The 5,071-nt window shown below is 45.8% G+C and overlaps 1 pseudogene; it reads right to left on the minus strand.

Annotated features, from left to right (window-relative positions):
- Positions 1-566: 566 nt before the first annotated feature.
- On the minus strand, positions 567-756 carry LOC148117977 (Nuclear RNase P; annotated as a pseudogene).
- Between the last annotated feature and the right edge of the window lie 4,315 nt (positions 757-5,071).

Raw genomic sequence — 5,071 nt, forward strand, 5'->3', positions numbered from 1 at the left:
TGTACCAGCAAAATTTTGAATTAAAAATTAAGTGTATAGAATGCAAGAGAAATCCTTTCTCTGGGGGAAGCTGTCACTGGTAGTGTAGTCCCCCTCTATTGTTTAAAAACCAAAGCAGTTGTCACTGGGAATTGAACTTAGGACCTTTGGAAGAGCAGTCAGTGCTCCTAACCTCTGAGCCATCTCTCCAGCTCCCCTATTCAGATGGAAAAACCTCTAGGTAACATTGTTTATTTCACCCGTTGCCAAGGGCAATAGGTAATGGTAACCAGGTTGACGCGCCTTTATTATGATAATTAGGACCAGTTCTTTGAGGGAGAATGGACGTTGATCATCTGGCTACTTCCTGCTGACAAAGGGGCGATGTTTGGGGGATAAATGTTTTTATCTGACTGAATTTTTGGCGACAAATGTTTTTATCTGACTGAATTTTTGGCGACCTTGGCTGAGGGCGGCGGCAGCAGCGGACAGCGGCGGCTGCCACAGCTCCGCCTCTGAAGCCCATAATGGCGCGCTCCGCATGGCCCAAAGGCATGGCTCCGCCCCGGGCCTTGCGCGGGCTCGCCGTTTCACCTCAGGCAATGAACTCGCACCGCCGGCTGTGAGTCTTTTTCAAGCTCCGGCGAGGGGGGGCATCCGCCCACCCGTGGAGGGGCTTCTCCTGCCCGGTCCGCCCGCGCGCAGAGCCCCGTTCTCTGGGAACTCACCTCCCCGCTCGCCCATGTTGCTATGGAAACACAGTTTTTCCGCAGAGCCGATTCAGCTCCTCTCTGCCTTCTATGGCGCCGCTGCTCACCACGCAGCTTCCGCCTCAGTCAGGCGAGTCCGCTCAGGTGTTGAAAAAGTCCTCCAAAAACCATAGCCCCGCCAGAAGGCCTCTGCGGACTCCAGCAAATTTTCCGCCAGCAACTGGTTAGCATGGCCATGCCTCCCGAACGAGCTAGCACTGGAGAGTGCAATTTTGCGTCTCCCTCCTGAGTAGCTGGGATTACAGGTGTGCACCACCGTGCCTGGCCCACTTCCGTGTTTCTAATCAGGCATTACCGCTCAAAGGCGGGCCGGCTGCCGCCAGCACTCTCAGCACGATCAAGCAGCTTGTCTTTCTCAGTCAAAAATTAAAGTTTTTTGTACGTGAGAGCCAGAGACTGAGCTCTCTTAACAAAATTAGGCGAAAATCACCTCAGAAACTCTGTGGCTCTTTAAGAACAGGGAAGGCAGTGATCAAGCTCGCCTCCCTGCGAGACTGTTGCCCCGAGTCTCTTATCAGCGAGTACGCACGGAGGAAGCCGCGGATCTCCCAACCGTAAACCTCGCCCTTTTTGCTGCTGTTTACATTCCTCCTGCACTGAACTTAAGGGATTTTTCTTCCCCGTTGCTTTCTGTACCTTCTTTCAGATACCTTAACTTTGATTTTTTTTTGTATTTTCTTTTCTATTTAGGCCTATCCTTTGAAATTCCTTTTTACATTTCTTTTCCTCCCCTTTCTGGGGATTTCAACCGACGTCACTCACCGCTCCATGTTCTCAGAGTTCTGAAATTCAAGGCTCTCTGTGCTGGTGTCTGATCTTGGCTTTTTCTCCCGGGCTTTCTCAGGGTCCCCCGGCGTAGTTGTCAGGGTCCCTCAGCGTCCGGGGTTTCGAGCACCAGTTGCGGGGCGCCATCCTGTCCAGCAGGAATGAACCCCACCAAAAACGAGAATTCCTTCTCTGGTCACATCTTTATTTGGAGCATTCCCTTGAGGAAAATTGGGGGAAGGGACGATAGAGCAGGGACGAGAGAAAGCTTAGAGAGAGGAAGTAGGGTCCCGAGGCATCTGCTTTTAAACGGTGGAGCAGCTTGAACGCTGTCCTGATTGGTTAATGCCATTCTGCTGGTCTGAGCATGTGCAGGCAAGGGTGCAGGCAGGGGTGCTCAGCCCCACGTGGCTACCTCCAAACTGCAGGACCACCTGTGCCTCCAGGTGGCTCCCAACACAGTTGGAAAACAACAAGCAGACCAGCAAGGTGGAAAGGGGGGAGTAGTATTTGAGGTTGTTCTCAGTTGTGTGACCCCCTCAACACACACACACACACACACACACACACACACACACACACACGAGAGAGAGAGAGAGAGAGAGAGAGAGAGAGAGAGAGAGAGTTAATGAGAACATCTTTTATTTTAAATGGGACATCAAGGCAACTGGCCAGGAATTAAATTACAACCTTAACATTTTGTTTTCACACGTTGAGTACCCAGGAAGCAATAATTCCTAAAATGATGGTAACATGTTGAATTAATTACACAGAAAAAGTGGGCTGTTTAAGTCGTTTTATTTTTAATGTCTTGTAACATAAACAGACATACTTGTAGCTTCAGCCTACAGATAGCATACTTTGTGAGATGGTTATTCATTTGAAGCACTACAAATGGGGGCTGGAGAGATGGCTCAGTGGTTAAGAGAGCTTGCTGCTCTCGCAGAGGACCTGGGTTCAGTTCCCAGCACCCACACGTTGACCTCCGTGTCTACCAGGCATGCTGGAAGTACCCTTACATGCAGGCAGAACACTCACACATATAATGTGAAAGTAAGAAGATCTGTTAAAAACTGGAAACAAACAAATGCTACAAGTATTTGCAAAAAACATTTAAACACAGTTTTTTTTATATTTATTTATTTATTATGTATACAACTCTCTGCGTCCATGTATACCCACATGCCAGGAGAAGGCACCAGATCTCATTACAGATGGTTGTGAGCCACCATGTGGTTGCTGGGAATTGAACTCAGGACCTCTGGAAGAACAGCCAGTGATTTTAACCACTGAGCCATCTCTCCATTCCCACACAGTATTTTTAAATATAAAATGATACTTCCAGGATTGACCTATATAAGGATGTGTCTCTTATTGGAGATCACAAACTTACAAATATAAAATAAATCACACTGCCTTTTACAGCCTGGTGTTCTATAGGAAAACCAGTAAAGACAACTTACTCTTTCTCAAGAAAAAACATATTCAGTATTACAAATTCAAAGTATAAGTTCAGATATAAATTATAAAGGGAATATGTAACATGAAGGCTGGCTTGTTGGGGTTTCTGTCCTGCCCGGTACCCCACAACCGGCAAGTCCCAAGGAAAATCAATCACACAGAGATCTCTATAAGTTATAAAGCTGATTGGTCCATTAGGTCAGGCTACTTATTAGCTCTTATAACTTATGTTACCCCATTATCCTTATCTACATTAGCACATGGCTAAGTACCTTTTCCAGCGGGGCAGCTTACATCTTTCCTCTCCCGTGGTCTGGGCAGAACTGCCAGAGGGAGCTTCCTGCTTTCCAGAATACTCCCAGTCTCTTTGCTCCACCCCTACTTCCTGTCTGGCTTTCCTGCCTATACTGCCTGCCTGGCCAATCAGTGTTTTATTAAAATATGATTGACAGAATACAGACAATTCTCCCACATCAGGAATATATTAAGTAGGTGTCATTTATTCCAGGCTGGCCTTGAATTCCTACACTTCCTGTCTCTGTCTTCCCAGTACCCTGTTCAGAATATAGTGTGCTACTCAGAATATAGTTTTTACAAATCTTGAACTGGTCCTTCTGTCTACTTTGCCTTATTCTTTTCTGTTATTCCTTCTTCCTTCTCTGTCCTACTATATACTGATTTACTTTTGCAGCAGTTGCTTATCTCCCTCGAACACACGGGTTACCAGGCTCAAACTCAGGTCATCAGGGATGGTGGCAAGTATCCTTACCTGATGAGCCATCCCACCAGCTCTTTAATTTACTATTTTCTGATTTTGCTCATGTGTACTGGTTCTTCCAATTCTTGATTTACAGGATGTTCTTTAGGATTAACTCTTTGAGATGCTAAGTAAACCCAAAACACTGACTTTAATGTGTCTGTAGAAAATCCACACTCTGTTGCTCAAGAGTCCAACTACTGCAAGAACTCCTTTCTAGAAAACTTTCCTCTTCAGCATATTGCATAGTCCCAGTGGAGTTCTTGAATGCTGTTCAATACTCACGAATTGCTACTGCACAGTCTGCATGACTATCCTCACCTGCCATTATGATCAACTCATGCCTGTGACCCCTCCTATCGCCTGGAAGGCCTTATTATCATGTAATGTCAAACACTTTTCTTTTCAGTCAGGGGCTCAATAATGTCACCCAAGCTAGCCCCAAACTTCTACTTCATTCTATTAAGTGCTAGGGTTGGACATATGTGCTCTTTATGCCTGACTTCTAAATCTCTATTGGTCGAGACAAGTTGAAGGTTTGTTCCATCTTTGAATCTGAACTTTACAATATTATTTCCCCACATACCATGTATCTATTATTTAGAGCTGGTGATTGAATTCAGGGTATTGCACATGCTAAGTCTGTCCTTTACTGTTAGGTCACACCTCTAGCCCTGAACTATAGATTATAGCTGCTTAAAAAAATCATTTTATGTGTATGGTTGTTTTGTCTGCATGCCTGCATTGTTCACCACATGTGTGCCTGGTGCCCACAGAAGCTGGGCTATGGTGTTGGACCCTTGGGACCAGAACTACTGATGGTTTTAAGCTGCCATGTGAATGCTGGGAATTAAGTCTGAGTTCTCTGCAAGAGCATGAAAGTGTTCTTACCCACATAGCCATGTCTCCAGTATGTTCTATAGCTTTAAGAAGCATTTTAGGAGCTGGGTGGTGGTGGTGCATGTCTTTAATCCCAGCACTCAGGAGGCAGGGGCAGGCAGATCTCTGTGAGTTCGAGACCAGTCTGGTCTACAAGGCGAGTTCCAGGACAGTCAGAGCTATTACACAAAGAAACCTTGTTTAGAAGAGAGAGAGAGAGAGAGAGAGAGAGAGATCGATCTTAGGGGCCATCAATATGGCTCAGAAAGTAACAGCATTTTCCACACAAGCCCAGTGATCTGAGTTTGTTTCTTTCAGAAAGAGAAAAATAGCTCCTGAGAGTTATCTTCAGCCCTCCACATGTGCACCATGGCGTTTACATAAGTACCATCACTCACATACACACCAATAATAAATAAAGATGTATAGGTGCATGCGTGCGCACACACACACACACATT

Source organism: Myodes glareolus, chromosome 24, assembly GCF_982192425.1.
Source record: "Myodes glareolus chromosome 24, mMyoGla1.1, whole genome shotgun sequence".
Classification (NCBI taxonomy): domain Eukaryota; kingdom Metazoa; phylum Chordata; class Mammalia; order Rodentia; family Cricetidae; genus Myodes; species Myodes glareolus.